Below are 12,938 nucleotides of genomic sequence, written 5' to 3' on the forward strand. Positions count from 1 at the left end.
CCTTTCTTTCTTTGACTAACTAGTACTTTCAGTTTTATTGAAATTCCTCACTCTTAAGTGCTACTTAATCGGTCCATCTACACATGCAAACAAAACTCTTTGGGTAGAGTTTCATATCATGATTTATTAAACCAATTAAATAGTTGAAAAAAATTGTTTTTTGTGAGCTTTCAGGCCCATGCACTAGGCCTGTGTGAAGTGGCAAGTATTCGCTTCAGATTCGGCTGATTCAGAGGACAGTGATACAATCTGGAGATTCGAATCACTGTCCTGATTTAGTTCGGCTCAATCAAAGCTGAAAGATTCCGTGCTGCTTAAGAGCTGCTTCAAAGATTTGGCCATAGAGTAAACAGGGAGCTGACACAGCTGCCTCCAGCTGGTAAGTCTGTTGGGGTTGGGGGAGGGAAGGGATGTGGGGGAGGGAGCGATTGGGGCTGGGGCTGGGACAAGCAGTCCAGCAAGGGTGGGGGGGTGAGTTACCTGGGGAGCGGAGCAGGGGGGTGCAGGATGTGGGTGCAGCAGTGCTGCGAGTGAGGGCTCTGCCCTGCTGCCGTCCAGAGTGAGCTATGCCTATATTGAGCCAACCCCCGCCTGTGCACCAGCTGGGCAAGTGGCAGCAGGGCATAGCCCCTGTTCCCAGTGCTGCTGTGCCCGCATCAGCACTGGGAGTGGGGACTCTGCACTGCTGCTGCTTGCCAGCCAGTGTGGGAGGGTACAGGATGTGGAGGCGGCAACGCTGGGAGCAGGGGCTATGCCCTGCTGCTGCTTGTCCCCTTCCACCTGGAGTGAGCTACACCCACATCCCGTCCCTTCCACCTCAGCCGTGTAAGCAGCAGCAGGGCAGAGCCTCCATTACCAGCACTGCTGTGCCCGCATCCCAGGTCCCCCTGCCCTTCTCCCCAAGTAATGTGTCCCCCCACCCTGGCTGAGCAGCTTGTCCCAGCCCCAATCCCTCCCTCCCCCATGCCCCTTCTCTCCCCGCTCCCCCAATCTCAACAGATTTACCAGCTGGAGGCAACTGTGTCAGCTGCCTGTTTAGTCTATGGCCAAATCTCTGAAGCAGCCAAATCTTTTCCAAAGCTTTTCTGAATCAATTTGGATGCTTCAAATTGCTTCAGAGATTTTATTTGGTCTCCCGATTTGGTTCAGATTCAGAGATTCGGTCCTTGAATCGGGCTGAATCTCCTCCTAATCAAATTGGCTACTGAAGCTTCACACAGCCCTACTGCATACCCTTCATCAGGCAAAGGAGAAAATGAATCTGTTATGATTTCTCCAAGGTGGAAAAGAAGCCAGTTTGTAAAAAAGCTGCTCTGTGAAAATACAAATGCAGAATAGTTTGGGAGATAATAGCTGGTGACAAGCAGGCGGGTTACCTGAGTTATCAGATGGCAGGCAGGTTATAGAGTGCCATAAATCTAATGTTAATACTTAGTCCAGGCTTGGAAAATATATGTTGCTGTTGAGTTTGGCTTCTTTCTTCTTCACGTTGTGAAGTTTTCCATTCAAATGGCAAAATATGATATCTTCCATGTTTTAGGATTGCTGGTTGTAGCTGTGTTGGTCTAAGGACGCAAGCAGACAAAACTCTTTGGGTAGAGGTAATATCTTTTATTAGATCCACTATATACTTGCAAAACAATTGTTCACTTCTACCCAAAGAGTTTTGTCTGCCTGTGTCCTTAGACCAACAAGGCTACAACCAACAATCCCTCTACATGTGGAACTAATTTGAAGCAATAAACTCTGAAGCAGTTTGCATAAGCTACTCCTGAGCACAGCATCTACACATGTGCCTAGGACAGCAGCAATTGAGCCAGAGTGGAGCAGTTTATGCCAGGAATGTGCGCCTGAGGGGTCAGTCCCAGACTCCAGGTGGCAGTGGCAGTCAGTGGAGGGGCTGGAAAGGGCATGAAGGTACTGGAAGTGCAGAGCCCTGCGGCTAGGTGGCAATCAGGAATCTGGCCCCCTGCTGGCTGGACTGACCGGCCCAGGTGGAATTTACACCCGTGGTTAGCATCTGCACATGTGGTTAATCATAGTTAATTACCCCACCTTAAGATAGTACTGTCCCCAACAGTACTATCTTACAGTGGCATTAATTAGTTTACTGTAGCCTAATAGAATTGCACGTGTAGACTGCGACACTTTACTCAGCAGCTAATTAGTCTACTCCACAGTTAAGTGCACGTGTAGACTTGGCCAATGGGTAAGAGTTGTGTCAGGCCCTACATAAAATATTATTTCTCTCTTTCCCATCCCCTCTCCCTCCCTCCCCCCCTGCTGAATTTTGCAACATTTCTACTGCCATATGCATTTTGTTCTTTTCTATTCGGGACTCATTAGGGGATATAAAACATAACATTCAAGTAAGAAAATTGCATAGCAAAATTCCAAAGTGTCTGATATGTGTATTGAAATTCTTTTTAATACTTCAAAATACTTCTAAATACCACAGGAAGGCTATAACTCTATAACTCTCATCCATTACTAATAATTAGGCTGCTGATGTGAAGAGAGTCCTGTCTACTATGCTGACCATTGTTTCAGAACCATCCCTTAGTGATTCTCTTTTATCATAGTCAGATTATAATTTATTTAGAACAGAGATCATCTTTGCTTTTATGCTTATACAGTATCATGTACAGTGGGGTTTTATTCTGTAACTGGGATTACTGGACATTATGGAAAATGAAATATTTATGTAGCACAGGTATTTTAGCAATTCAAAATTACCAATATTTTTGTATGGCCACCTTGGCTGCGTCCAGACAAACGTGGATATTTGTTTCCCTCGGGACAAGTAGCAGTGGCACACCTTATGCCTCAGCTACTTGTCCTTGCGGAACATCTGTGCTATGTGTGCTTTGGAGCCCAGCAAGTTACCCTGGGGGCAGTAGGGAAGTAGGGGAGGCTTGGGCCAGCACTAAGCTGGCCCCAGAAGCCTTACTTGAGGACTCAGGGCCCTCCTGGGGCTGCAGCAGCAGTGATCCTTCCAGACAGAGCCTGGCTGGCAGACACAGCACAGCTCTGGGTGGCCTGGTTCTGCTTTTCAGCAGTGCATGCTGCCTGTGCATGCACTGATCTGGGTTTTTTCCCATGAGTTTTCTGACCCCTGGATATCCTCGTCTGGGTGCACCCCTTGTGTATTGGTTTTAAAATCTAGGTGTTTTGACTACTATTGGACAGATTCTGATATTGCTCTGCTATTTTAAGTATATTTCTCCCAGAAGTAGCCCCATCCAAACAGCATTCAAATGTTCAGCTCTTCAGTGTGAGTAAAGACACAGAACTCTGGCCCAAAGAAGATCTCTAAAAAGGACAGAAGGCCAGTTTTTAACACTCTTGCTCCTTACCATTTTCTTCACTTGGCATTACTTATAGATTAATGTTTCAGGGAACATAAAGAATGACAGCAAAACCTAGGTCTGAGTCCCATAGTACCTCACTGTAGGCAAAACTACTCATTCTATACCAGAAAAACAGAAATGCTATAATCTGCTTGTCTTCTGACAGCCCTATTGCATTCTGAATTCTCCAGAGATGCTACCTTTAAAGAAAAACATTCTGAGGAAATTGATATTTTTCTTTACAAATATCATACAATGACAAAATGTATCTCTGCCCTTTATACTGTGGCAGATTTGGATTCTTCAAAAGCCCCAGGGGCAGGGCTGGACTGCATCAATCCAGCCCCAATCACACAACAGATTGACCCTAGGGAGCAGAAATTCCCTATGGCACTCTGAAGTGGAGCACCTTCACCTGATCCCTCATTTGATGACAATTAAGTTGCTGCATGATCGGCCACTTTTAAAGTGTTCTGCAGCCATGCACATGTCACAACATGGCTGTAGGGTGCTTTCAGGGGGCTGATCGCATGACAAAGGTAACTTCTGTCTGTGCCCCATATGATTCATTGTAAAATCAGATATTTAAATCTAGTCATGCTGTATAAAAATAATACTAGAACATTTTATTACTTATTATCATATAATCTTGCTAAAAATATACACAAATTCCTTAGTATCTGATTAATATAGGCCATTAATTTAAAAAAAAAATGTTTTCAGCTTTGTATTTAGTCACAGTAACAACAAATTATTTGTTCCAGTATCACAGGCCCAGTGTACAGCCAAGCATTATAGTTTTTCATTTTCTAAATCACTGGGGACTAACCTTTTTGGCAGGCATGACACAAATTAGCCCTACACTCCCCTTAATTACCACTCAGATCCCATTCCTCTGTCCAATCCACTGCTCTGCTTTCTGCTCCCTACTCTGCTCTCTGTCCTGATCTCCTGCTCTGCCTTCCACTTCCTGTCCTGTCAGCAGCTGTGCTGACTATCCCCTTTCTGTTCTGTTTGTGTGCTACACACAGAGGGTACCCATGCCACTTGCAGCACTCATGCTGCAAGTTGAACATCCCTATTCTGAATAGTCTTCACATCAATACTGTGGAGGAAGTAGGTAGTGCTCATATTTTACAGATGAGGAAACTGAGGCATGTAGGCCCACAGTCTTTACAATGCCTACAACAAGTCAAGGGGAACAGAGAAGTAGCTCTGTTTGAGGAATTGCTAATCATTCTTTTTTTTTTTTTTTTGGTCAGATAATACTGATTTTTTTAAACCAACATTTTTTTCCTGGGGAACTTTCATTTTCCTGGACAAAACTTTCATTGGGAAAGATTTGTCAAGATTTCTTAGGACCCATGTGGATTTTCTGGTAAGAAAAAAAGAAACTAGCATCACAAAATAGTCAATAGCCAGTGTATTCCATAATATGCAACAGACTATCAGACTATTAGACTTCTCCAGTCAGCTTATGGAGGCAGTTAAGTAAAGGGATGTTATTGTCATGGGTGATCTAAACTACCCAGACATTAGCTGGGAGGAGCAGACAGCCAGGTCTGACCGCTTGCATAGGTTCCTGGCTATATTACAGGACCTTCACGTTATCCAGGAACTGCACAGCCCCACTAGGGGTAATGCCTTGCTGGACCTGGTCCTGGCCACGGGGGATGACCTGGTGAGGGGACTGCAGGTCCTTGACCACCTGGGCAATAGCGATCATCACCTGCTGGATTTCATTATCCAACGCAGGGCGTCAAGGGCTCACACCAAGGCTAAAGCCCTTGACTTCAGAAGGGCCAACTTCAATGAGCTTAGGAGACTAGTGGGGGAGGCACTGAGGGCCCAGAAGGTAGAGGAGATGGGAGTCCACAAAGGATGGTCGTACCTTAAGGGGGCGATCCTCCAGGCCCAAAGGATAGCAGTCCCTGAGAGAAGCAAGGGGGGTAAGAGTGCTCAAAGACACCCTTGGTTCAACAAGGGCATTTAGGAATGTCTGAGGACTAAAAGTGGGGCATACAACCAGTGGAAGGGAGGAGCTGTCACCAAAGAGGAGTACTCCTCCTCAGCCCGGGAGTGTAGGAGGGCTATTAGGAAGGCCAAGGCAGAGATGGAGCTCAGGCTAGCGTCCAGGATTAAGGATAACAAAAAGTCCTTTTTCAAGTACATTGGGAGCAAGAAGAGGGCACCAGGCAATATAGGGTCCCTGCAAGATGCAAACAGTAATCTTGTGGCTATGCCAGACAAGAAAGCTGATATTTTTAACAGTTTCTTTGCCTGTGTTTTGTTGAACAGGGACCAAGATATCCCACCTACCAGAGGTAGGGACAATCTTGAGGATAGCTCTATCAGGCCTTCAGTCAGCACAGATGTAGTTAGGGATCTTCTGGAAGGGCTAGATATTTTTAAATCTGCAGGTCCAGATGCCCTCCACCCAAGGGTGTTGAGGGAGCTGGCAGGGGTCATCGCAGAGCCCTTGGCCCAGCTATATGACCATTCGTGGTCATCTGGCCAGGTGCTGGGGGATTGGAAACTGGCTAATGTGATCCCAATTTTCAAGAAGGGGAGGAAGGAGGACCCAAGTAACTAAAGGCCTGTAAGCCTCACCTCGGTGCTCGGGAAGATCTTGGAGAGTATCATCAAGGAGCACATCTGTGGGGGGCCAGCAGGGGAGATCATGCTCAGGGGCAATCAGCATGGGTTCATCAAAGACAGGTCCTGCCTGACCAACCTGATTGCCTTTTATGACCAAGTAACAAAATCCTTGGATGATAGTGTTGCCATGGATGTAGTCTTTCTAGACTTTAAGAAGGCCTTTGACACTGTCTCTCACCCTATCCTCATCAATAAATTAAGTGACTGTGGCATTGATGCCTGCACAGTTGAATGGGTTAAAAATTGGCTGATGGGGTGCACCCTGAGAGTAGTGGTGGATGGGTTGTACTCAAACTGGTGAGATGTGAGCAGTGGGGTACCCCAGGGCTTGGTCCTTGGGCCTGCACTGTTTAACATCTTCATCAGCAACTTGCACGAGGGGGTGGAAAGCACGCCGTCCAAATTTGCTGATGACACTAAGATGTGGGGTGAGGTGGACACACTTGAAGGGAGAGAGAGGCTGCAAGTAGATTTAGACAGACTACAAAAGTGGGCAGATGAGAATAGGATGGGGTTCAATGTAGACAAATGCAGGGTGCTGCACCTTGTGGGAAGGAATCCATAGCACATATACAGACTGGGGAGTTCCCTTCTTGAAAGCACAGAGGCGGAAAGGGATTTTGGAGTCTTGACTCCAAGATGAACATGAGCCACCAATGCCAGACCGCAGCCAACAAGGGCAGCCATACCTTGTCATGCATCCAAACGTGCATCTCAAGCTGGTCCAGAGAGGTGATACTCTCCCTCTATGCGACTTTGGTCAGGCCACAGTTGGAGTACTGCGTCCAGTACTGGGCGTCCACTTCAAAAAGGATGTGGCCAGCCTGGAGAGGGGTCATAGGAGGGCTACCTGCTTGGTGAGAGGGCAGCAGGACAGGCCCTACGAGGAGAGACTGAGGGACCTGGACCTGTTCAGCCTCATCAAGAGGAGGCTGAGGGGGGACCTGGTGGCTGCCTACAAACTCATCAGGGGAGATCAACAGCAAATAGGTAGAGCCCTTTTCTCCCCAGCACCCCCTGGGGTGACAAGGAACTATGGTAATAAGCTGATGGAGAATAGGTTTAGGTTAGAGATCAGAAGGCAATATTTTACACTTAGGGTGGCCAAAATCTGGAACCAACTTCCTAGGGAAGTGGTCCTCACCCCTACCTTGGGCAAATTCAAGAGGAGGTTGGATGATCACCTGTCTGGGGTCTTGTGAACCCAGCATTCATTCCTGCCTGTGGCAGGGGGTCAGGCTAGATGATCTGTTCAGGTCCCTCCTGACCCTAGCTACTAGGAAACTAGGAAACATTGACTTTGACTTGAATCTCTCTTACATGGCAAGTGAGTGCCCTATTCATTGAGCTATTGGCTATTCTGAGGTAGAGGTCTTTTTCTCTCATTATCCCAGACTGTTTTTTGAGGGGGGAAAGAACTTTTGAAAAGTTTGTTTTATTCTAGTGTGGAAACATTTTTTTTAATTTGGTTTCAACTGCATATCTCAGTGGGGAAACCAATGGCTGAATTATCCAATCCACATTCAGTGCTTAATCATATTAAAGGCTATAAAATTACATGCACCATACCTTGACCAAATCTCAGTTGGGGAAGGGGAAGAATCCTCTCATCTTGACCAGTTACACCACTGCATTGGTAATGAGTTCATCCATGCTGTGCAGGTGGATCGTTTCCCTTTGTGAAAAAGAAACAGTGGCCAGGATTATCAAAAGTTGGGATAACCTTTTAAATGGAATTAAACTCTGCCCTTCTATATGGTCCATTTTTTTGTCCTAGGTTTGGGGTTAGGCCAATAGTTGGTCCAGGCATTACATAAGATTGGCCTAGAGGCGGTGCATTCTTTAAAATGAGATATGTTCAGTCAAAGGGGAAGTGACCTGCAAGAAGCAGAATACAATAGAGCTAACTGAGTGATTGTCGCTGAGCATTAAGGCAAGCCTGCTCCTGTAAGAGCAAAAGCAGCCTAGCTAGAGAGTCCTGAGAGCCAGGCATAGCTCCACAGCTGCAGGTTGCCTGGACAGCAGGCTAATGAGGAAATTAACTGGCACCTGCACACAGTGAGCTGACCAGCAGAAGGCAGGGCCCTGGGCACATATAAGCTAGGGCTGGCAGGAGTTAGTCCTCTGTCCCATGCCAGGGTGGCAGCTCCTGCATGAGAGAGCTACCTGGGGAATGTTTCATTGTTTGATCTGCTGCCTGCAAAATTAATAGGGCTCCCAGGGCTCATAAGGTACCTGGGACGTGGAGGCACACAATACTATGGGAGAAGTTGGCCTTCTTAAAGGGGCAGAGTGTGACCTCCATTGTAATTGTTATGTTGTAGCCCAGGGCTTGTGTTTATGTTGTCATTTGTACTGGTGGACCAGGATGAGGCTAATAGTGGAGGCGTGCCTCTCTGGAGCACACTATTATATAAAGCCCCAGTGCCAGAGGGGTGCAGTGGCAGGGGCCACAGAGCCCTGCACCGGGAAAGGGGCAGCGACAGGGGCACAGTGACAGGGGCGCAGAGAGCCCAGCACTAGAAGGGCGCAGTGACAGGGGATGTAGAGCCCAGCCCGAGGGCACAGAGACAGGGGACAGGCGCCCAGTGACAATATGAGGCTGAGTTATCACCTTATCACAGGGATGAGTTAAGACCTTATCACAGGGATGATATCTATATACCACCTGCAAGGCATGGGGCATGATAAAGGGTAGGTTTTGGAGCCACACATCTAGCCCATAAGGCTTAGGGTGTCCCATGAGGCATTGACTTAGAGTGGGATCTGGAAAGGGATCCAAGAACATGTGGGATCTAGTAGGGTTCAAAAGGACCATGGCCATGCAGAAACTCATGGGCAGCCTTCCTACTTAATATCTTAACCATCAAGATGTGGCAGGTGAGACTGGAAGGCACCTGCAGGGCAAAGCTGTCACAGTTATGGAGCCTTAGAGGCAAAACAGCTATCTCTGGGGACCCCATGCTGTAACAGTGATATATATGTGGGCCTTGGAGAAGGCCTGGAAAGTAACCAGGGGGAGAAAGGCAAGCCAGAGAGAATATGGTCAGTGCTGACCAAGAAAGAAGAGGGCTCTGAGTTCTGGCCTCTGCTTCCAAAGGCTTTTCTTTACCTTGCTTTTAATATTAGTGTCGCAGAGCACTGAGGTGCCCTGCTCCTAAACAGGGGAAAGAGCCCTAGCAGTGAGTAAGGAGCCCAGCTGTTGGTTGCCAGGGCAACAGGAGCTAGCAAGTGACCCACACCTGCCAGTGGTTAACTGACTGTAAGGGGCAGGGCCTGGCTCCCTTATAAACCCTAGGGGCTGAGGCCAGGCTGGCAGTTCCCTGCCAGTAGGCAAGGAGGAAGGGGCTCTGACATGGAAGGGAGGAGCAGCCTGAATGCAGCGTCTGACACTGCGGCAGGATGAAGTATCCCAGGTAGTCTTGAATGTGGTTATAGCCAGGCGGCTTCAGTTTATGTTATAGCCAAGGGGCTTGCGTTTGTGTTGCTGTTTGTCAGTGGTGGTTTGGGTGAGGCTATTAGGGGTTGGAGGAGGCCTCATAGGGGACCCACAGCAGTGTGGGAACCCCAGCACCAGCGAGGGCTTAGCATTCGGGGTGGACTGACCCCAGCCCCAGAGAGGGGCAGCATTACTGAGAAGGCCCCAGAGAGGGCAATGTTGTGAGACAGGGCTGTGGAGAGCCCTGGTGCCGGAGAGGGCGCAGATCGAAAGAGGTAGGGCCCAGAGAGGACAAGGGGCCAGATTACAGCAAGGCCGAGGCCTAACAACGTCTATTCCATCTGTGAGGCTTGGGGCGTGGTACAGGGGTGCTTGAAGCCACGCATAGCGCATAAGGCTAGGGTGCCCCTGCAGCACCCATCGCAGAATGGGACCCACGAGGGGTCTGGGAAACCATGGGGCCTGAGCGTTCATCAAGACGTGACCAAGAGGGCGTAAAAGGCAGCCTCCCTTATATATTGTGTCATCAAAGACGTGGCAGGCAAGAATTTGAGGGTGCCCTTGGGCTAACTTGGCACGGGAAGGGGACCTTGAGGAGATCACGGCCCTCCTGCAGGACCCCACTGTGACAATTAGAATCATAGAAAGTTAGGGTTGGAAGGGACCTCAGGAGGTCATCTAGTCCAACCCCCTGCTCAAAGCAGGACCACCCCCAACTAGATCATCCCAGCCAAAACTTTGTCTAGCCAGGTATTGAAAGGATGGAACTTCCACCATCTTGGATAAACATCAGTGTGACAGTCCCTTATTCCTTAGATAAACAGCAGTGTGACAGTTTTCTGCACTGGGGGTAGGTAGGGCCAAAATCCAGACTCCTCTCTTTCAGTGCACCATCCATCTCACTGGGCCATACTCCCTCTGGCTTGCTCTCCTCCTTCTGGTACGCATATTTTCTCCTTTACCTCTTCCTCCTCCACTTTACTTTCAACAGACAGGTATGGATCTGGACAATGCAATTCTGCCACAGGTAGAACAGAATCCAGACTATGAGTGCCAAAAATATACTTGGCTGTGTGAGTATCACTAATCTGAGTAAAGGTGAAATAGGATGTAGTCCTTGGTTTGCTATGATAAAGCAGCTTGGCACCCAACTAATACAACTTCATAATTGTAGTTCTCTGAAGTTTCAAAAGATATTGAATATCCTTATATCATGTGTACTTGGCTGCATTCACAGCTTGCTCCCACTCATTGATTTATGCTCCTGATACTTGGAACTACTGTATAAGTTGGCCCTGTCATAGAAACTTGATACTGGTGAAAATCATTAATATAGGATAAGAGAACTGAAATTACACATTGTCACCAAACTAATTTTAGCTCCTTCTTGGGGACAAGTGAGTTGTCCGGCCTTAAGAAAAGGATTTTCATGCCACTTCTAGCAAAAGTACAGTGAGCAGTCTTCCTTCAGTGGAACCAGGCAGAATCAATTTTCAGAAAAAGCATTCCTTCATAATACTGAAAACATGAATTCTTTTCTAAAATAAATTCTTTTGATCTCATTGCTTCCATGCATTTTAGTTAGTAAGCATATCTCTCATTCACATGGTTTGACACATCGGCATGATACTGTTTTATGCAAATCACCATGGTACTTGAATGCCATCAGAGGGTTTCCAAGCTGGAGAGAAGAAATATTTTTTCATTATTATTGTTAGGTATCTTAGGCATAGGATACATTTGCATTTAAAACTTCATGCTTCCCTAAGTGAAAAAGGTTTGGTGGGCCCACTGAGCACAGAAGGGCTTAAAGAGCCAAAGCCCCTAGTTTTAAGTGGTGGAGAAATATTAAAGGTCTAGTTCTGCAACCCATCTATTCATGATACTCCTGCTGTTTTCTATGCTGAGCAAGCTTTGTGTCCCAGTCCCTTGAGTTCAACTGTTGTCTTTGGAAATGTACAATGTACTTATTATTATACACTTTGCTCCATTGCTGAAGACCTATTGATGAAATTTCAATTTTCATTAGCTCACGTGTGGAAGCTAGGGGCTTTATGTATAATGCTTTTGGAAATGTAGGAAGAATATGAGTAAGATCATGAAGACTTAGCAGTTTTCAGTCTGATCTCTTGTGTGTGCATATGTATGCGTGTATCTATAGCTACCTATATACCAATAATAGCCATAATATTTGATTCTTCTTACTCTACATAGTACATGACTTTGTTCCTCATCATCAGCAACTGAAACATAGAGGAAAACAGATCAACAGAACTACTCTAAAGCAATTTTCTGCCCTCATCTAGCTGGGCCTGTAACATGCCAAGTGATCCGTGTTATCAAATATGAAGCTAGCCACATACACACACACACACACACACACACACATACACACATAAATAAATAAAACTTTCCTGGAAACCATTACTTATGGACTTGAAATGTCTAAAAATCCCACATTGTCCAGGTGCTCCTTAAGTTGCTTAGCAACTGCCTCTTTAATCACCTTCTCCAAAACAGGGAGATTTGACACAGGGTAGTAATTAGACGGTTTCTTGAGGAGGGTCAGGACCTCCGCATATTGTATCTGGGACATCATTCTACCCTTCAAAAAAGAGGTGTTAATGAAAATGTCCATCCACTGGGAAAGTGCCTCACATTATCTTTCATGAGCCCGCTGGTTATCCTGCCAGGATCCTCATCCACTCATGAAGCAAGACACTGTCAAAATCATGGACACATTCATGGCCTCTTGTACTGACATTCTTGGTTGCAGACTGACAGGCTCAGCGACAACTGATTTTGTCTGTGAAGAACAGAAAGGCTTGCTCACAGGATTCATGGGAAGGTTTTTGGGGCAGAGGTTCTCTCTGGAAGAACCCAAGTCTGCTGTTCTTGGGTAACTGCTAGCTGACTCTATGTTGCCTGTGTAATCATGACAAATCATTATGGGCAGACAGGAATTTTGGCACTTGAGTGAATGGAGTGGAGTAAGGTGTGCAGGGAAATGGGAAGGGGGTACAGTCTGAGGTGCAGCAATGTCATGTCTTCCTGAGAAATTACTAAATACTACTGTTGTCTATGAGAATGCACTGAATGTGCTTGTGGATAGAAGTTATAACAATAAGCCTCATTCTTCCAGCTGATTGGTGACACCTCCATTTTCTCTCATACCGTATTTTAGAACAGGTGCTGGGTAGGTTGTTTTTTTTATCCACTCTCTCCTATACTTTTCTCTCTCCATTGTTTTACCCCTCTTTTTGTCTATCTGCTTGATTTTTTTAGCTCATAGATGCATTTTGCTACCTTCCTCTGATTGTTCCCCCGTCCATTTTATTGCCTTAGCAGGGCCAGAATGTTTCAATGAGATTAAAGGAATTGATACCCAATCCCATTAATTTTGGGGTATTGAATTCCTTTCAAGCACCTCTGGAAATCCCGGCCTCCATTCTCTTCAGCCTGAAGAGGATCCAGTGGGAGGCCTTCTGGTT

Source organism: Alligator mississippiensis, chromosome 1, assembly GCF_030867095.1.
Source record: "Alligator mississippiensis isolate rAllMis1 chromosome 1, rAllMis1, whole genome shotgun sequence".
In the NCBI taxonomy this organism is placed as follows: domain Eukaryota; kingdom Metazoa; phylum Chordata; order Crocodylia; family Alligatoridae; genus Alligator; species Alligator mississippiensis.